A 22,560-nucleotide genomic window follows, 5' to 3' on the forward strand; every position below is an offset into this window, starting at 1 on the left:
AAATCTTATCCTGAGTTCTAAAATTTGTGAAACTTTCAGAATAATGTAAACATTCATTGTTTCAATATAGTCTACCATTCTGAACTCTGCTTTGCAATCTTGGAAGAAATAAGTAAATAAACTAGTTAATGCTTATTTTCTAAAAGTACAGTTAAAAAAATGATATTAGTAAGAATAAACATTTTTCACTCTTGAAGAGGTTCAACATTTACAAGAAGAAGAAAATATATTAGAATTACTTACGAACTTGTGAGGAAGGTGATTAAAGAAACTAATATAAAGTTGTGGTGTTATAAAGAATCTAAAGAAGCTGAAATAATGTTGCAGTGATGATAATTTTCAATTGTTAAGAAATGAGAATTTTCATATTAATTATTTTATTAAAAGGAAAAGTCTTTTCCTTACCTCGGAATGCAGCTAGATAAAACTGTGTTTCCAATTTTCTCCAAACAGCTTTGACCTATGCTTCCATCTCATGAATTCCAAGACAGTATTAAACTGATGCATATTTTCATAAATCTGTTTAGAAAAAAAGAACTTATTTAAGACCGGAAGAACTTTTGTTTTTCAGAATAACACATGTAGAAGCAATGCTAAAAATGTTTCATGTGTCAAACTATACATTTTCAAAGTAAAGTCAATGAAAAGTTCTACAGTTTTTTAGAAACCTAGCACTTTGCCATTTTCCCCAGCCTCTGCCCAAAGAAGTTTTTAGTTAGTTCTGTAGAAAAAGTACTTACATATACAATCTATGTTAGCTTAAAGCTTTGAGGGGGAAAACAAAAAAATCTCATCTCAATTTGAAAAAACAGAAACAGGTAGAAGCAGCACTAAAATTTACAATTCTGTGATATTCAGATTCCCACTTGGGCAAAAATATATTTGACCACCTAGCTAGTATCTCTTTTTTCACTTTTTATCACAAAGCCTCATAACCAGTTTTAATTTCTGCCAAACTTCTACCTAGAACACTAGGACTTGTGAAGATAAAGAATTAATTGCACTGGTTGGTCTAAGTCCATGGGATAGGTTTGAACTACTGTATGCTAATACCGCCATTAATATCCTACCGATTTAAGGGGCAAATATTCACAAATCTAAAAGATGGAAAACATTAAAACATTTAATTTATTTAAAGATCTGTGTGCTGTTTACTTAGGGATCTTAAAAATAATTTTATTGCATTTATCTTGTAACTGAAACTTGAAATAGCAAAGTATTCTGTTTCGTATTTTAAAATGAGCTAGCTGTACATACATTACTTATGTCCCACTGCAAGGTCAAATGCCTTTGTCTTCAAGTCCATTTAGAAGTATCATTTGTGTCTCACTGAGGTTTAGTAATCTTGGCAATAATCACTAAATTCATGTAAACCGGGGCAACCTGAACCGGTCTAGCATATCAGATAGTAGTCTTTCTTAAAGACAAGAGTCTCCGCTAGGCAGACAGGCAGCCACGCTAGGCAGACAGGCAGCCATGGGACCATGCTAAATCTTTCATGGTCCAACTAAAGACAGCCTGACCCTGAAAGCAATTAGTAATGCTTCGTCTGCATTTAGGAGCCTTTAACAGTCTTCTCAATGCACTAGTTACCCACACTTAACCAAGCCCTTAACATTTTTCAGAGTGCCCATGACTGTAATACTCTCAGACTATCACTCAGGGAAATGAGGGAGGGCAAGGAATGGAGACTTGGTTTTTAATGTTTTTCTGAGATGTTCATAATCTTAAAGAATTTCCCTTATACGAATCAAAAACAAAAGGCATTGTATTTCCATTTTAGAAATGGCATAAAGATTTTTCTCCAAAGCCATCCTTTGCCAACTACTCCATTCATCCCTAAGGGAGTGTATAAGAGAGAGAGAAAGAGAGAAGGCAATCATTGTATTAATATTAAACAAAGTTCAGATTAATCTATTCCTGAAAAAGTACAGTCCATCAAAGTATCTCTGTTTAAAATATATGACCTGATTCTAATTCTACCAGATATTTCCAGTGGATCAAATAATAAATAAAATTAACATGTAAGCCACTTACCAAGCATTGCTTATTACAGCGCTATTTATCACAACATTGTTTCTCCTTGGTTAAAAAACAAGTTTTAAGCTTTAGGCTAAATCTGAAGTTTTAAAAAAATATGAGAATATATAACCAAAAGAACTTTCAAATATCCCATTTTCAAAGTCCAAGACCCCAGATCATCCAGTCTCTCTCTGTTCTCTCACAAGTACGAACACTTCACAAAACAAAAACTTCAGAAAACCTTTTCTAAAGATTAAACTTAAGACTGGCTGAGGAAAATCAAGTAAGATTTGATTTCATTACTCAGAGGTAAACAAAAGACAATCAAAGGAAAGCACGCGCAGGTCTGCAAACTACTTTGTATTATACATACTGAAAATTGTCTGAATAAAGGTTAGGAACTTCACAATACAGTGCTATAGTCTTACAAGCACAAATCTATAAATATCTACTTTGGATTTACATAGGCAAAATGTTGCAAACAACTGGAGCCACTTAATTTACTAGGTAATTTACCACAGGCTTTTAGCACTATAAACTTGTGTTCAACAACTACAAGGGATGCTACTCAAACCCAAACACTAAATAATAAAGTAATTTTTTCACCAAGGATTTTGTGTTTGAAATTTTCAAGCTTATTAGTTGTAGAAACATATTAAAGAGAAACACATCAGAGCTTCCTAATGAGTTGAAATAAATGAAAATCAAACCTTTCTAAATATATTCTAACATTTTATAATTCAGAGCTAACATTAAAATTTCCTCAATAACTATTTGCAAACAAATGTAAAAAATCATTCTAATCCCACATTTTCTTTAAAAATATCTTTTTCTGCCATCAAAATGTACATATCCTTCTTGGTTTTCAAAGTTATTAAAATGGTTAAATCTTAAACCATCAATGTACTTTAAAGATCACTAATCATATGGAGCCCTTCAGGGATACACATTGATTATGGATATTATACTAGTTATCTTGGACTCTGAGGTGTTAGAATATCACCATTGATTTCTGTGTAAGATTTGCTTTATAGGAAAGAATAGCGTGAATATGCTTTTGATAAATATACTCAGTCTAAGACGAAATTTAAGATTACTTTAGAGTTTGTACCATATATCAAAATGTAGTGGAATTCTAGTATTCTGAAGAATCAGCAACACTGATTGCACATTTTGTTCTTCTACCACTCCAAATCCTCTCTTCCCTATCTTCATTTCTCCTTTCCTCTCAGCATCCATGAAAAGCACCTCATATACCATACAGACACTGCTATAAACCCTCCATCTGCATTTATATAACCATTATTTAAAAATCAAATTACAAAATATTCTACACTTTACAAACATTTCAGTTGGGATCTTAAACTAAAGGTATTACTGTTAAAACCTTCAGTACATTAACTAGAAAACTCAAACATTATGCTCTAGAAAGACATAATACAGTTTTAGTTTTAAATAACTCAAATGAACAGTGTAATTTAGGCTAGTTCACCATATATTTCTATAACAAAACATGTAACCACATAACACAGAAAGGGAAGGTCAACTCATGAATGGGTTGTATTCTAAAGTTCCAAAAGTTCACTTATAAATTGAATATAAGCTTGATTTTGAAACTCAAGATAAGTTTTCTCATAAAACCAAACATATAAAATCCATTAATACAAATAAACTTAAGTGTACAATTCTGTCACAGCACTCTTTTGCTTAAGCTTATTTCTAAATCAAACTGTATGTTTCTTATTCATTTCTGTATCCTAGAATCTAGTACAGTTAATGACAGAGGAGGATTTCAGCAAAAATATTAGCTGATCTGAAGTACTGAACAGGAACAACTCAGTGATCTGAAACTGAGTTGTCTAGAAAATCTAACCAGTCTGAACAACAGGAAAGAACCAAAAGGAGAGGGGGAAAAGGCTTCTTCCATGAGATATCGGAAAAAGATTATTAATACTTGGGCTAGACAGCTCTGATCTAAATCAATTGTGGCAATTTCTATTCCCCGTGCCTGTGGGTAGTTTGGCAACAAGGATTTAATCCAATTCCGGTCAGTAAGACAAGAGAATAGGAACTTCTAGGAAAAGTTTTCCTGGCTGATGAAAAAAGACACCCAGGTGAAAACATCCTAACCCCCCACTCCCTTTTTCACATACAACTCCGTGTTTGAATGTGCCAACCAGAACTGCGGTAGCCATCACAGGACCGCAAGGACAACCCAACAGATGAAGAATGGCAGCAGCATTAAAAGATGCAAAGAACCTGGGTCCTTGGTGATACTGTTATGCCTACATGCATTAATCTTAGAACCATCTTAACTTGGATCTTTTTATTATATTAAATTCTCTCATTGTTTAAGAAATTTTCAGTTGCCAAAAGTAACCCAGAAGATACAGTGATTTAGGAACAGACGCACCATTTGTTTCCATGAATTCAACTGTTATCTACACAATATTAACTCCCCTAAATTTATACCTCAGCCCAGATATTCTTTTGAACTAGATACATGCTTTCAAACTACCAAACAGCTCTGTTAAATATTTATGACAGTGGTACATCAAGACAACAGTATCAATATAAAAGCCATCACCTACTAGCACAAAAATTGTTTATGCACCTGTAATTCACTTTTTTTGGCTAACAGCGGCACAATCTGCCCAACTGCCAAAGTTTGAAATCTTGGGTTCGTAAGCCCTACCCCCTCAGCTTCACATAGTATATTTAGGCAGTTATTAAATGCTGCCTGTTCTAAGTCTGATATACATATCTTTGAAATCTGTCTCTCCCCCTCTCTATATACATCATGTAGTGCAGGCTCTCCTCTTTCTTATAGCCCACCTCAATTCTTACCTCTATTAATTGTCCCTGTGTTTCTAAAAGATCACTGTGCTTTATGAAAAGATTATAAACATCATGTCATTAGGAAAATACAAATTCAAACTACAATGAGATACAGCTACATAGCCATTAGAATGGCCAAAATCAAAAAGACAGACAATCCTAAGTGTTGGTGAACACACAAGAGAAACTGGAACCCTCATACATTGCTGGTGGGACTGTAAGATGATGCAGTCACTTTGGGGAACAATTTGCCAATTTCCTAAAGTTAAATATAAACTCACCATAGGATCCAAAATGTCCTCTATATAGGAACCTAAACAAGAGAAATGAAAATATGTATCCACACAAAGACCTATCTACAAATGTTCATAGCAGCTCTATTCATAACATCCCAAGCTGGAAACAGTCCAAACATCCATCAACTGCTAAATGCATAAATGCTAAATGCATAAACAAAGTGTGGCATAACCTCATAATGGAATACTATCAGGCAATAAAAAGGAACAAACTACTAATACATATTACATCACGAATGAGCCTCAAAACATGCTAAGTGAAAGAAGTCAGATGGAAAATACTACCTATTGTATGATTCCACACATACAAAATGTTTAGAAAAGGCAAATTTAGAGACGGAAAACAAAGTAGTGGTTGCCTAGATCAAAAGATAGAAGTGAGTAACTTCGGTAAGTGGTGAAAATGTTCTAAAATATTCACAGCACAACTCTAAAAATTTTCTAAAAATAAAAAGCATACTTTAAAAATTTTCAATGATTTCCAATTATTTACAAAATGAAGTTCAAATTCATTAGGAGGACACTCGAGGACTGCTACAATCTTCTTTCCATCTATTTAACCTGCCTATCTTCTGCTACAATCCCTGCCAAAAAGCCTCCTGCTGGCTATATTAAACTATGTATTTGCTATTTCCTAAATACGCCAGGCTACTTAGTGCTTCTACCTTTCTTCATATTTGCAATTCCATTTCAAAAGTCAAAGTGTTCTTATCTCTTATTTTTTGCCGGGTGAACTTCCATTTGTCCGCACAAAGACCTACCTCAAGTATCTCCTCCTTGTTAAATCTTCCCCACTCCCTTATGTAGTTACTTATTCTAAATGAGTCCAGTAATAACACATTGTGCACTTACTACAGTGAATTATGATGAACTACTTATATATATTTCATCTTTACAAATGTTATCATACAGCAATAGCATTTTACTAGGGCTGTGTCCCTAGCGTTGTAAGCATAGTCCAGCGCCCAGCATACAGGATGTAATCGGTACACTTGTGAATGATGTGTTACACTGAACAGAAAAATCAAAAGTAGGTAAAATGAGCTCTGCCCTGGAAAGACACTTGTATAAGGATGCTTATTGCCACTATTACATAAGAAAAACAGGAAGTTATCCAATGTCACCTAAATGTTCATCAGTATGGGATCAATTAAACAGTTACACTAAACACTATACAGTCATTTAAAAGAATATCTTATCTATTTTTATGGACATGGAAAGAGGTCCCAAATACTTTCAGTTTAAAAAAACTATAAAATAAGTCACTTCTCTTACTTAAAAAAGCAAACAAAACTATACACACATACAGAAGTGCGTGTGTGCATCACGTATGAGGAAGGTGAAAGGCTCGCTGGCAGGCTACATATGCAACTGCTTTGGTGTAGACAAAAAAGTGGAAATAACATAACATCTGCTGACAGCCCATCAACTGACAAATAGAAAAACAAAACATGGTCTATCCACACAATAGAATATTATTCAGCCCTAAAAATAAATGAAGCCATAGAAGGAACTGATTCATGATACAACACGGACGAACCTGGAAAATATGCCAAGTAAAAGAAGCCAAACACAAAGGCCACATATTATATGACTTCATTTATATGAAATGTTCAGAATAGGCAATTCCATAGAGACAGAGAGTAAATCAGCAGTTGTCTAGGGCTGGGGGGTGCGAGTGGGAATGGAGAATGACACCAAAAGCAAGATCCATGAAGAAAAAAACATAATAAATGGGACTTGATCAAAATTAAAAACATTTACTCTACAAAAGACCCTGTTGGGAAGGTGAAAAAAGGTACAGACCAGGAGAATATATTTGCAAACCACACATAAGACAAAGGGCTCATCTAGAATACACAAAGAAATCTCAGAACTCAAAGTCTGTGGGGCGGGGGGCCGCAGACTCCGGTCTCTATCCAGCAGGATGGGGTTTGTAACCAGGCCTTATTCTTAAAGGCCTACTTTAAGAGATACCAAGTGAAATTTAGAAGATGATGAGAGGGTAAAACTGATTACTACACTCGGAAACGCCTGGCCATATAGGGTAAAAATAAGCACAACACACCCAAATACAGAATGATAGTTTGTGTAACTAACACACCATTTCTCAGATTGCTTACGCCAGTATAGAAGGGGATATGACAGTCTTTGCAGATGTTGTAGTTAATGCACACAAGCTACCAAAATATGGTGGCCAGACAAATTGTGCTGCAGCATACTGTACCGGGCTGTCGCTGGCCCGCAGCCTTCGCGGTAGGTTTGGCATAGGCAAGATTTACGAAGGCCAAGTGGAGGTGACTGGAGATGAATACAATGTGGAAAGCTTTGATGGCCAGCCTGGTGCTTTTACGGGCCATTTGGAGGCAGGCCTTGCCAGAACCACCACCGGAAATAAAGTTTTGGGGCCCTGAAGGGAGCTGAAGGGATGGAGACTTGTCTACACCTCAGAGTACCAAATGATTTCCCTGGTTACGATTCTGAAGGCGAGGAATTTAACGCAGAAGTACGTTGGAAGCACACCGTGGGTCACAATGTTGCAGATTATATGTGTTATCTAGTGGAAGATGAAGATGCTCACAAGAAACAGTTCTCTCAATACATAAAGAACGTTACTCCAGACATGACGGAGGAGGTGTACACGTAAGAAAGCTACACAAGATAATCCAGTCTATGAGAAGAAATCCCAAGAAAGAAGAGGTGGAACCATCCCAAAACGTCCCTTGCCCAGAACAAAGACTGGGTAGCTCAGAAGGCAAGCTTCCTCAGAGCTCAGGAGCAGGCTGCTGAAAGCTAAGCCAAACAGCCATTTTCTATGAGGATTTTTTCAGATAAAGACAATAAACTTACTGATTAAGCAAAAAACCCTCAAAAAACAAACAAAAATCTCAAAACTCAACAGTACGAAAAAAAGATTCAACTAGAAAATGGGCAAAAAATATGAAGAGACGTTTCACTGAAGAGGATATATGGACGGCAAATAATCCCATGAAAAGATAAGGTCAACATTACTGGTCATCAGGAAAATAGAAATTAAGACTATGCTGAGATCATCACTACATACCTATTGGTATAGCCAAAATAAAAAAGTGACAAGACCAGGTGCTGACAAGAATGTGAAGAAAACGGATCTCTCACGCGTTGCCGGTGAGCATGTAAAACGGCACAGCCACTCTGGAAAAGTTTGGCAGTTTCTTCAGAAACTAAACATACACTAACAGGTAACTCACTGATCGTACTCCCGGGCACTGACAAAGATTCTTGCTTGGTCAGGTTCCTGAACTGTCTCCTACGCCCATCCATGCACTTCCTTATAAAATCCCGTTTTAGCAAAAAACCTCACTAAGTTAGGCAGGCACCCCCGACCCTGGTATCTGATGATCAGGTTCCTCATCCTCCACCACCCCCCAGGTGACGTCTGGTCACCCTGACCTGTCTTTAGCAAGAATTCTGTTAGGTTGGTTTAGCCAGAATCCTCCTTAGCCCCTGATGTTTCTTCTTGGCAATTTTCCACCCACTGACCCCACCTGCTTCTCAGCCATCACTTCCCACTTGCCCAAGCTACACTAAGCACTGAGGCCAATCTCTCTCTGCCCCGTGGCAGGACCCTGCGGCAGCGGTCCCTGCACCAACAGTGACAGTCCTTACCATGCTTTAACAAGTGTCATGGAATCACTTTTTAACAGCACCTGTCCCAAAGAAATAAAAATTTATGTCCACACAAAAACCTGAACATAACATATGTTCATAGCAGCTTTACTTTCAATGGCCAAAAACTAGGAGTGAGGGGAATTATCCTTCAACAGGTAAATGGCTGAACAAACTGTGGTACATCCATACCATGAAATCCCACCCAGCAATAAAAAGGAAAGAACTGTTGATTCACATTACTTGGACAGACCTCAAGGAATTAGGCTAAGGGGGGAAAAAGCCAATTTCAAAAGGTCACACACTAGATGATTCCATTAAAAATTCTCAAAATGACAAAATCACAGAGATGAAAAACAGATTAATGGTTGCCAAGGGGGCAGGTGTGTGTAGTACAAGGGAGAACTTTGTGGTGATGGAATTTGTGTCTTGTTGCCACGGTGGTTACTCAAATCTACTACACGTATGTTTAAACAACATAGAACTATACATGAAATTATCAATATCAATTTCTGGTTTGATACTGTATTATGGGTAGTAAGAAGTAACTATCAGGGGAAAGATGAAGGGTACCAGGGACCTCTCCTTACTATTTTTGCAATTTCCTGTCAATCTATAATTATTTCAAGATTTTAAAGAATCTATTTTCTAAGGAGTGTTTTTACCTCTGCATTCCATTAGATCTTGAATAGTAAAATAACTGTTCAAAGACTATTCAAGACATCATCTTTCTTTTATGTGGGTGTGAGTATACATATGTGTGTATATACCTGTGTGGTTTTTTTTTTTTTGAGACAGGGTTTCACTCTGTCCCCCAGGATCTCTCATGCATTGCCGGTGAGCATGTAAGTGGCGTGATCACAGCTCACTGCACCCTCAAACTCCTGGGCTCACACAATCCTCCTGTCTCAGCCTCCTGAGGAGCTGAGACGACAGGCACGTGCCACTACACATGGCTGGGTTTTTAAAAATTTTTTGTAGAGACGAGGGTCTCACTATGTTGCTCAGGCTGGTCTTGAACTCCTGGCCTCAAACAATCGTCCTGCCTTGGTCTCCCAAAGTGCTAGGATTACAGGCAGCATGAGCCACAGAACCCAGCCAGATGTGCATTTTTTGAACAACAAAGACGAAAAGATTAGCTAGGAAACTTCAATTCTGCAGTGGTTTCTAGTTTCCTATGGAATGGAAGTGTCCCCGTAGTAGAGGACTAAACAAAACAGCAGTTCCCAAGTCAACTTCTGAGTCCTCAGTCTTAAGTTAGGAAAGGGCCTTTTCCTCTTGGTATCCCTCCTCTTCTGGCTCTGTGAAGCAGTGGTTATCACAAGGCGAGTGCCAATTTGTTCTACGGGTGGCACCTACAGCAAAATGAACTCCCAGATGATAATCTATGTCTTGTTCTTTTTCAATTTATCCTTCCCAACTATGAATCGTGAAAACCACTTCGATATTCTTTTATTCACTACAATTTAATAACATAATACAACATAAGACATTTAAATTATTTGATATATCCTCTTTCCCTTTCCAAGTAAATCCAATTTAGTCAGTAGATTAATATACTGTATATCACCTGTTTTTCTCCTACAGAGCAGTGGTCCCCAACCTTTTTGGCACCAGGGACTGGTTTCATGTAAGACAATTTTTCCATGGATGGGGGGTGGAGGAGGGATGGTTTGGGGATGATTCAAGCACATTGCATTTACTGTACAGTCAAACCTCTGTGCTATTGACAATCTGTATTTGCAGCTGCTCCCCAGAGCTAGCATCACTGCCTCAGCCCCACCTCAGATTGTCAGCCTAGATCCCTCACGCACGGTTTACGGTAGGGTTTGTGCTCCTGTGAGAATCTAATGCTGCCACTGATCTGACAGGAGGCGGAACTCAGGTGGTGATGCAAGCCATGGGAAGTGGCGGTGAGTACAGGTGAAGCTGCTTCTGCTGCTCGCCTCCTGCTGTGTGGCCTGGTTCCAAATAGGCCACAGACGAGTACCAGTCCAGGGGTTGGGGACTGTAGCTATAGAGGTTTTCAGAAATTACCAATAGATCATTTGTTTTATTGGCTGATAAGTAAGAGTACCTTAGAGCAAGCTACTTTGAATAATTTCACCACATGAAACAGTAAAATTTCTACTATAAGGAATTATCAGGAAGTGATTCTAGATTGCTAAGGGTCCATGAATTCTTCTAAAATGTGCATTGTTGCACGTTCTCAACACATAAAGAAATTTAGAATTAACATTATGAACACCAATTACAGAGTTATGCTACAATATAGTGAAATCATCAGGGACTATTAATAATATTGTTTATTCTAGACTTAAATGGTCCCCAAAGAGTGTTGTGTTTATTTATTTGCTTATTTGTATGTTTCAGCTTGTATCCCCAACTTTTTCTTACGTTTTCTCTTCTTTGCTAACACCTACCTGGAATGCACATTTGCCAATACCACTACCCTTCTACCCATTTTTCATTTACATCATCCCTGGGAATCAGAAAGGTCTCTAGCAGCAGCCCCCAACCTCCCCAACTTTTTTGGCACCACGGACTGGTTTCAGGATGATGCAGGCAGTTTTCATGGAAGACAATTTTTCCATGGGAGGGGGCGGTGAGGGTGGGGGCTTAGGCTGTGATAAAATGGATGGAGGAGGGGAGTAGCTGAAGCTTCTCAACCACCACTATGCCCCCACCTTCCTAAGTTTCCCTGGTCAGGGGGGCGGGGTGTTGGGGACCCCGCAGGGAAATAAAAAGGCTGTATATGACAGCCTGAGACTGAGGTATAAAAACTGAACACATCTTCCATCACAATCAAGTAATTGTTATGCAGTGGTACGATTAAAAAAAAAAAAGACCACTTAAGGAGAAGGGAAAGATGACATACCTGAATGAGTCAACCCAGGAAAAAACAAAGATGGGTGGAGCTAAAAAGCAAACACATCTCAAACTCCTACTTGACATTTCTAAACAGATATGCTAAGACTCAAAACACATGAAACATAACTCATCTTGCTTTTCCATCTTCTCACAAACCTGCTCCTCTTGAATTCCTTATTTGGCTTAATCCACAACTGTTTAAAAGAAAACATTTTGCCATTATCTAGTAAAGTTGACAGCACACATACCCAAAGACAACAATTCCAGCTCTGGGTATAAAACCTAGAGGACCTTTTCTATGCAGCTACGATGAGACAAGCACAACAATATTTACAGCATTGTTTTCTTAATAGCAAAACTAGAGGAAACCTAAGTGTCAAAGAACAGCAAAATGGATAAACTGTGGTACACTCACAAAATGGAATTATCACACAGTAGTGAAAATGAATGAACCTCAGCTAAGAATGTCAATACAAATGAAATCTCAAAACGAAAATGTTGAATTAAAAATCAAGTCCAAGAATACATACATACAGTATAATTCCACTCATATAAAGCTCAAAAATAGGGCATGCAAAAAAAGTGTATATTAAAGAGAAAATACAAATGTCGTAAATCTTACAGAAAAACTAAGGGAATAACACTAAAATTTAGGAGGGCAGTTAACTCTGGAGAGGGAGAAGTAATTATCCTGAGGCATAAAGGGGTTTGAAGACACCATTACATTTCTTAAAGAAGAAGGTTGGGCCAGATTTATTCACTTATGGTTATTACTATTTAAAATGTACATGTATATTATACATACCTTTGTATGTAGGATAGGTTTTAGAATATAAATTCTATTTTAATCTGAAGCAAACATGGCTAAATGTTAATATTTTTAAAATCTGTGTATTTAGCTACATACCCAGATGACATAAATGTCTTCACATTTATGTAAATGTGCATAATTGTCTATTATGTATATTATAGACATAGTACTACAGTACTTTCCATATTTTTGGAATATATCATACTAACAAAATTAAGAGTAAATAACTGCAAGACTGTATCTTGAAATTTGAGGATACTGTATCACAAATCTTTAAGAGCAATACATCAAAACAAATATTAAGCTATTATAAAGTGAAAAAAACAGAATGTAAAAAATTTATTTCACCTCGTAATGCAATGGAAAATACACAATGCTATCTACATTGTATTCATTACAAAATATTTTAATGTATTAATAGTCATAAAATATAATCATCAAACTGTGGGATATCCTATATGTAAAAAGAAAAAACGTAAGATTGCATAAAACACCACAGGGGCAGGGGTAGTAGAGGTCGGGTAGTGGTTAAAGAAATTTAACAGTCAAATGCAATATATATATATATTTTCCTTGATTGGTTCCTGGATCAAAAATCAAAACAGCTATAAAGAACTGTTCTGGTGGGAAAATAAAGGAAATGGAAATAAGAGTCACACATTAGATAATATTGTATTAATACTAAATCTCTTAGGTTTGATAATAACTCTTCAGGAAAACAACCTTGTTCTTAGTATATACCTGCTAAAATATATAGGGGTTAACTGGCTAGATGTTGCAGCTTACTTTCAAATGGCTCAGAAAAAAAATGTATGTTTTTAGAAACAGGGAGAAAGAGAAAGCAAATGAGGCAAAATGTTTGCAAGTGAATGAGTATTTACTATCCATTCAACTCTTCTATCAATTTGTAAGTTTTTAAAGTAAAAATGTGGGGAAATATGTACTTTATTAGTTACGAGTAATAATTTTACTTGTAGGGTTTAGTGAACATGTTGGTCTGAAAGAGTTTATTAAAATCAAATATTGACAGATGTACAAGGAAGTCCCAAAGATCTTTCCCCTATCAGCAAATTTTTAAACTTTTTTTTCTGGAAATTGTGAATTATAAGTCGAATGAAAAATTAAATCTTGCTTAAAAGGTCAAAGATTATGTCTGTGCTTCAGAAACAAGGGCAAGAACTTTTTTTGGAAATTCAATTATACAATATATAATTTATGAAGATTTTATTTGATATTGCCAAAACAGATATTAACATAACCATATTGATACATTAGAATAGTATTTCTAGATGTCCTATTTAGCAAATAGAAGAATATTTAAAATTTCTTTCTCAAAATAGATTTATTTCCTAATGATGCATACTCTAAGATTATAGTTAAAATATTTTTCACGATTGCTAAGCAGATAGTAAGGATAGAATGAGTTTGTTTACATGGATATAGTTTCCTTAAAAACTAATTACACTTCACGAAAAATGGATAACCATCTATCACCTTAAGGACATGTACTGGTTATGCCAGAATTTAATTCAATCAATCTGTCATATAACATTTGACTTAATTATTATTTACTAAAAACTTAAAATTATCTTTATTAAAAACCCAGTTGTCACTCACCCAAGATGTATCAATGAGAGTAATGACATTCTAGAAATTACAGAAAATTCTTTTCAATTAACAGCACCCCTGTAAAATCTATCACTTGTATATAAGCATGTAAACTAATCACTTCCAACAGGAGGGGGAAATAGTCTAGAGATATTTCCTCCAAAGGCCAGGTGTGGGACAGTGTTGCTACATGTCTGTAGGTGGGTAAATACACAGGGAAGAAAGTTTTCGCTGGGAAGCCTACATTTAAGCTCTCATCTCTATGTGACGAGAGGCAGGTAGTTAATTACTGTACAGCACTGTCTTTTAAATCAGTGAGTCACATGCCTGCGGGAGGGGCCTATATGCAGCAGGGGCAGCAACTAGGGCAATCAAGGAAGATTTCAAAAGGAAGCAACACCAGGTTCCAAAGAGCTGCAGGCAGACAATCCGAAGCCACTATCCCAATACAACGCACATAATCCAACAGCCTGACTAGGGACTACCCACCTTCTTGCAAAAACATATCCTGTACCTTTGGGACTAAATTTGTGAGGTTAGATATATTTGAATTTCAGAGAATATTCTTTTTTCTTCTTCTATTCTTTTTTTTACTTTGGATCATTTACACCAAAGAATTTCAGAGAATATTCTATCATCAACAGACAGTGAGACTTAAAGAGAAAAAAATATATATAATACTTCCAGGGGCACTATAACAAATTTGAAACCACTTAAGATATAGTTCCCTACCTGTAAGCAACATTTAATCAACATGGGGAGTCAAGCCATAAAGACAATAAAATTTAAATAATGATACCAGATGACAATACAAATGTTGTCATACCACTACACATGATGATTAACTAAGGAGCACAAAGACCACTGCTTCACAGGTGGGAAGATCACCAGGGCTAACTCCAGGGAAGTAATTTAAGGTAGCCTTCCAAGGACTGGCAGGATTCGACAGCATGCAAGGAGGGGGTGGTGCAGGTTCAAACAGGTATTCTGCGCCGAGTCCAGAAAGGGTGCCCTGTGCCTGGCCATGGTCCCACAGGGGAGCCACATTCTAGGGTGGTGAAGCAGGATCTTCAATGTATGGTCTGACCCACGTGATAAATATACAGGCCATCTGAGGCCCATAGCAGACATCACTACTCATTTCAGTTCTGCTTGGAACCAAGCATTAAAGACCTCACAGTCCTTCTCAACATAGAACCCCCCTAGCAGCCAAGATGTCAAGATGTTTGAAATCATCTACCATTCTTTTAGAAAGGAGAGGGTAAAAGTGAGGAATATAAGGATAAGAGCATGGGCTCTGTAGCCAGACTGAGTACCAAGATTAGATTTCTGGCTATACCACTTACCTGTCGTAATCCTTTGACCAAAGTTGCTTAACCTCCTCTATACCCAATCTGTAAAATGAGGACAATAACTGCATGCATCTGAAAGGTGAGGATCAAAGGAGTTAGTATAGGGATAGAACTTAGAACAGTGCCAAGCAAACAGTAAGCACTTTCTAAGTATAAACTACTATTATTGTTCTCTATCAATAGGAAACCAACTGTATTCTCCAAGAGTAATTAGAAGTTTTTATAAGAAAATAATGTAAGCAGCTGTATTAAAAGGTTGCTAGATACAGAAAACATTCTGAATCACTGATAGAAACACCATTCGGTACTCAGTAACAACGCCTAATAGAATTGAACACTTGCTGGTTGATTTAAGAACAAAATTATGGCAACAATGATATTTAATGAGCTCCGTTTATTGAACATTTACTATGTGCCAGTTACTGTGCTAAATTCTATACATTTATTATCTTATTTAATCCTTAAGATAAGCCTAGGAGGCAGGTACCACTACTAATTCCATATTATAGAGGAAGAAAACTGAGACTCAGAGTGGTTGAGTAATCTGGCCAAAGTCACACGGTTAATAAATGGTAGAGAGTTGGGATTTAAACCCAGATTAGTCTGACTCCAGACACTGCACTTTTAATCTTGATGCCATACTTTCTCTTCCAAATCCTGTGCCAATTGTCCATGATATAACAGAGTAAAATCTAGAATAATATATAGATGAAACTGTTCTAAAACTGAGTATGATGATGATTGTACAGATCTGCAAATATACTAAAAACCACTGAAATGTGTCTTTTAAATGGGTGAACCGTATATGTAAATTGTACCTCAATAAAGCTGTTTAAAAAATTCTTACCAAAAAATAGTAAAATTAGGCTATAGAGTAATTAGGGTTTTATCCACACACAAACTTAGAACAAAACCGGAGATTTGAATTTATTTAGGATAGAAAAATGAATACTTTCAGAACAGAAAGATTTAGAATCTACATATAGATACATATACACACGCACTCACACACACCCCCACGCTCAAGTCTGACCTAAGTAATGAATAAAATGTAGATCAAGAAATATCTGTGGCTAACCGTGATGTAGCAGCGATCCCCTTAGAATCAAGTTTACCATTTTGGCAAGAGAGGGAAAACAACACGTTCATCATATCGTTATACTCACTTTTAGTAAGGGAGCAGTATAAACTGTAGGCGGTAGCATGAATGTTTTTGAAAAATGTAATGATCTCTTAATCTATGAAGTTGATGTTGTAAGTGCCATTACTTTTAGGAGATGAGATGCATACTCAAAGGAAGCACGAAACTTCAAGAATAAATTTCTAATTTGAGGATAAAGTTAGTTTTCTAGGAAAATCCACGTTGCAAAGATCTTAAACTTTATATAACTGAAGTTTTCCCAAGATAGGCAAATTGTTATGAAATATGGTATTTTTAATACACATACAGAGATGTCTACGGATGGAACTGGCTTAAAAATAAGTAGCAATGAAGCTCTTTATGTGTGAGGACTCACAGAAATTAAAAGGTAAGATAAACAGACACAAGCTGAGTACTTATTTAGTACATGGCTGGTTTTACAACATTCACATACTTGTCACATTTAATCCTCAAAACAAGTCTATAAGGCAGGGACTCTTCATCTTCATTCAATACATATTTACTGGGTGCTAGCTGTGTGTCCTGGGAACTAATCTAAACTTGGGGATACAGCAATGAATCCAAAAAACAAAGAATACAAAAAACCCTACCCTCTTGGAAATTATATCCTATTTCACTGTGTGTGTTTTAAAGGGCTCTATAGAGTCAGATTTAGTAGGTGGCAGAGATGGGATTTCAGTTCATATATGACAGATCACAAGTACATATTTCGATTCACTCAAACTATGATTCTAGCACATGTAACTATTGCTCAACAGAAGAAAAAATAACTTCTGCAATTATCTAAATAATAACACTTATTTTGAGAATTTTGAGTATTTTGCTGTTTGGTTTATACTACTGCCCTCAATACAGATCTGTAACAAACTTCCTTCCATCTACCTTGTAAATTTTAAAGCAAAAAAAAAATAACTGAGCTAAAAGAAATATGAAGACTTCTTCATTTGCTCCCTAAAATTATTAACCAAAGAAAAAACCATTTCATGCTTCAGCAAACTTCTTAAAATACTGGGGGAAGATCTGCTAGTATTTTGTTAAGGATTTTTGCATCAATGTTCATAAGGGATATTTGACTGTAGTTTCCTTATAGTGTCCTTTTCTGGCTTTGGTGTCAGGGTAATGACAGCCTCATAGAATGAATTGGGAAGTGTTACCTCCTCTTTAATTTTTTGGAAAAAATTGAGGACCGGTGTTAGTTCTTCTTCAAGTGTTGGGTAGAATTTACTAGTGAAACCATCAGGTTCAGGGCTTTGTCAGCAGATTTTTAATTACTCAATCTCCTTACTAGTTACAGATCTATTCTGATTTTCTATTTCTTCATGATTTAGTCTTGATCAGTTTTGTTTCCAGGAATCAGTCCATTTTTTCTAGGTTATCCGATTTGTTGGTGTACAATTGTTCATAGTACTCTTATTTGTACACCTATGTTCACAGCAGCATTATTATAGCTAAAATGTGGAAGCAACCCAGGTGTCTATGAATGAATGAACAGATAAGCAAAATGTGGCATATACATACAATGGAATATTATTCAGCCTTTAAAAGGAGGGAAATTCTGATACATGTTACAACATGGATAAATCTTAAGGATATTATACTAGGTGAAATAAGCCAGTCACCAAAAGAAAAACACCACATGATTCCACTTATGTGAGGTACTCAGAATAGTCAAAATCACAGACACAGAAGTAGACCTTGGTTGCCAGGGTGGGTGGGGTAAAGGGGAGAAGGGACAGTCATTGTTTAACGAGCATAGTTTTAGTTTTTACTAGGTGAAAAGAGTTCTGGAGATGAATGGCGGTGACGGCTGTACAATGTCATTAATGTATTTAATACCACTGAACTGTACACTTAAAAATGGTTAAGATGATAAATTTTATGTATATATATTTTATCACAATGAAAAAAATTGGAAAAAGACTACTGAGGAAATGGAGATATTGAAGAAGAGCTTCAGCACAAAGACTATGTGCTAATTTTTTCCTTTTACTTATATTTTCATACCTGCATTATCTTCATATGCAAAGGGACTCATATTATTATCCTCTTTCCCTTAATGAATTGTATTCCTGTTAGAAGTTTTCAACAAGTATCTGGTGATATCTTTGGGTGCTATTCATATAGGGTGGTTCATAAACCCTGACTGGACACTCTCTGGGTAGAGGTGGGGCTTGTAAACTAGCGGAGTTCACTGCAGGGTAACTGGGCAGTCACTTGCTTGTGTGGGTATGGAGAAGCTCAAACATCAGGCTCTGCTGACCTCTTCCCCAGAGCCATTCAGTTTCTTAGGAAGGAGTCCTCCAGTCTCCTAGGTGGAGTGAATGAATACCTCCAACTGCCAGGGCTTTGCAAACAAGTGGAAAAGGGACACGGGACAGAAATTAAGGGAAAGGAGGTACATCTCCTGATCTAGTAGATAGCCTTTTGCTTAATCCTTGCTTACAGTTATTCTTCTTTTGTATTCTCTCCAAATCTGGAGTCTCAGTGGCTCAGTTTCCCTAGTGCCCATCCTCTGATGAGGGAGGGGTACTGAATTACTCCAGGCAGGGGTCAGTGCTGTCCAAGAGAAATATAATGCCACAAATGTGGCTATGTGTGTAATCTTAAATTTTCTAGGAGCCTCATGAAAAAAACTAAAGAGAAAGAGCTAAAATTAATTTTAGTATATTTTAACCCAATGGATCCAAGATGTTACTAATTCAATATATAATCAATATAAAAATTATTAATAAGATAATTTACATTTTTTTCATACTTAGACTTCCAAATCTGTTATGTACTTTAAACTTGTAACACATCTTAATTAGGACTGGCCACATTTCAGGTGCTCAATAGCCCCATGTAGCTAGTGGCTACTATATAAGACAGCATAGGTCTAAGTTATGCTGTGGTAACAACCCCAAAATTTCAATGGCTCAACAAAACAAAAGTTTGCTTTTGCCTGACATGGACGGGTAGGAGCTATTTCCAGTTATTCAAGGATCCAGGCTGACCATCTTATTCCTGCATCAAATGAATCACATGACCAGGCATTTCCTAGGCAAAGAAAAAGACCAGAGAATCTTCACGGGCTTTTCACTATGCTAACCCAGAAGTAACACAACTTCCCCCCTCAAAGTCCACTGGCCAGAATCAGTCACATGATCCCACCTGACTTCAAGGGGCAGAAGAACTAAGTGCTCCCACAGGCCTGGACCGAAGGAGAGCTGGCTGTGAACAAGCACTGAATCAACTCCACAGGCAGGCACTTGGCTATGTGGGCAGGGGTTAGGCAGAGGATCTAAGTCCTGGGTTCCACGGAGTCACTGTTTCTGGTACAGATTTTGAAACCAGGTTTTGGCTTGAGCTCTTACCTCCAGTTATAAATCAAACGGGTACCTGGAATTCTTAGGCCTTGACAGTGGTAAAGACTAGTTTGCTTCTTCCATGTCCTTCTACAAGCAAAATATTCAACAAGCATGCATCGGAAAAGCAGTGAGCAAATGTGAAAGTGCAGATGGAACTGAGGAGGGTAGGAGAATTGACTGATCCAACTACAGATGATGGGAAAGGGTCTACACAGCTTAAGGTCTGAAGCAGGTACAGTAGTCAAGCCCTTCTGAGTTCTGAAAATGACCAACCAAACCTCCCTTCTAGAACAGAGCCTCGCACTGAAAGAAAAACTGCTGACAGTGGAAACAAAATTGAACAAAATTTATTTCAGAAATGAAGAATAAAACCAAGGAACACAAGAGTGAATAAACACAACAGATAACGCCCTAAGAGAAATGGAAAGGTTCTACAGAAAGAAAGGAAAGGAAAGACGAGGCCCATATAAAAGTGAGGGACAGTAATAGAACCAGGAGATCTCATAAGGCAACCCTTGGTCTTTTACACATAACTGAAATGCTATCCTGAATCAGTGTATCTCCTTCCTAAAATTCAGAAAAATTCTAATAAAAATGACCTACAGAACAGTTTCCAGATCCAAATCTCTTACAAGCTATTATAAGAAGGGGGGAAAAAGAATAGGTAGCAAAACAACATCCCTACAGACCATTTAAGGCATGCCAGAAGGGCAGAAACACAAAACCAATGTACTATAACCTACTATTTCAAAATGAGCTAAAAACATTAAGAAAATTACATAAAGTATGAAAAACAACATCAGAATGGAAGAAACTCAAATGTGAGAACATGACTCAGTAAAGAATTAGAAATAAAAGAAAGAATTTATTTTGGAAATGAAGAATAAAACCAAGGAACACAAAAGTGAATAAACACAACAGATAATGCCCTAAGAGAAATGGAAAATGAGAAAAACAATCCTAAAAATAAAAAAAGAAATGAAGAAATAAAAGGATTCTAGAGAAACTGACAAAAATTGTTCCAACTTTTAACAGGAATCCCTGGAGAAAGTCAAAGTAAGGGAACAGCCAATACTAAAAACTGTAATTCAAAACAATTTTACTAAAGTAAAAGATTAGAAACTATATATTAACGCGTACACTGTATACTTGAGAATACTGAGCCAAAATAATCAACACCAAGATATATTATAGTAAAATTACAGGATTTTTAGGGAAAAAATATTATTGGGGCATCCAGGCAAAAACATCAAGGGAAAAAAATTACATTAACAACAGACTTTCCAAAATAAGTATTTTATGCCAGAAAAAAATTAAAATACTCAAGGAAAGTAAATGAAAGCCAAGAATTTTATTGTCAGTATAACTATTTTTCAAGTATACACATTATACATATCATCATATAGAAACTTCAGGGAATATTGTTCCTATAAGCCTTTCTAGAGAAATATACCAGAAAATGAGTTTCAGGGAACCAACGTAAGTAGAGGGATGTTGACATGAGGACTGGAGATGAGCATTAAATAGTTACTTGTAGACTAACCGGGGATGAAAACGGAGTATAATGGGCATAACGGGCATATATGCTCTAATGACTACACGACCTGGTAATACATGGAACACAACTACACAGGTAATGGGGGAAATGGAGAGCATATGCAAAAAAATGTTTTCAATTGGTGGTGGATATATTTGTATTGTTATTCTATAACTGTCAGATATGAAATGTGTGACAAAATAAATGAGTAATTATGGAATATTCTATCACCCTTATGTCCTTGAAAATGAGGATTCCCAATTTTTATCTGCAAGTATATCCACTAAAAAGACCTAGAAACAAAGACTAACTCAGTAGCAATGAGCATCCGAGCATCTCTACAGCCCTGATTGGGGTTTGGGAATACCATTTTCCACTGGTAAAAAAAAAAAAAAAACAAGGCTTCTTGGAGATACTCCAGGTATGAGGCAGAAACTATAGAAGATGTTCCTGGGATGTCTTGTTTTATAAGGTAGTAAGGGAATTATCAAAGACTATTTGAATCATGTCAAAACGACTCAGAAGCCAACCTGAAGACATTCCCATGGCCAAAAATGGGACAGTTTGACTTTCAACAAGTATAAAAACTGCAGTGGGTTGAACTAATAAATGGGTTCATACCAATTCAAAAAAGAAAGGAAAATCAATCACCTTCAGAAAAGACAGGGAGCCAATTCATTATTTTAAAAACTGTTACAATTCCAACTGTATGACATTTTGGAAACAGCAAAACTATGAAGGCAGTAAAAAGATCAGTGGCTCCCAGGGGTTGAGGGAAAGGAGGGATAAATAGGTGGAGCACAGATGATTTTTAGGGCAGTGAAACTACTCTGTATGATACTATAATGTGGATATACATCATTAAGTATTTGTCAAAACCCATATACTGTACAACACCAAGAGTGAACCCTAATGTAATGCACAGACTGGTTAATGATGACATGTCAACATAGATTCATCAGTTGTAACACACGTACTGCTCTGGTGGGGGACGCTGACAGTGCGGCAGGCCATGCCTGTGTGCATCGGGGAACACAGGAACTCCCTGGACTTTCCCTTCAATTTTGC

At 36.7% G+C, this 22,560-nt stretch overlaps 1 protein-coding gene and 1 pseudogene across 1 annotated transcript in view; one reads left to right on the forward strand and one right to left on the reverse strand.

The window, feature by feature from the left end:
• Window positions 1-7,953, forward strand: part of LOC105815974 — a 22,256-nt pseudogene extending 14,303 nt beyond the window's left edge.
• The window catches only part of BMPR1A (bone morphogenetic protein receptor, type IA), a 125,849-nt gene that overhangs the window by 57,879 nt on the left and 45,410 nt on the right, over window positions 1-22,560 (reverse strand). The window contains exon 2 of the mRNA XM_012651255.1: window positions 406-519. The gene's annotated coding sequence lies outside the window, so the exon portion shown is untranslated. The remainder of the gene's footprint in view (window positions 1-405; window positions 520-22,560) is intronic.

Source organism: Propithecus coquereli, unplaced genomic scaffold (assembly GCF_000956105.1).
Source record: "Propithecus coquereli isolate 6110/MARCELLA unplaced genomic scaffold, Pcoq_1.0 Scaffold351, whole genome shotgun sequence".
Taxonomy (NCBI): Eukaryota; Metazoa; Chordata; class Mammalia; order Primates; family Indriidae; genus Propithecus; species Propithecus coquereli.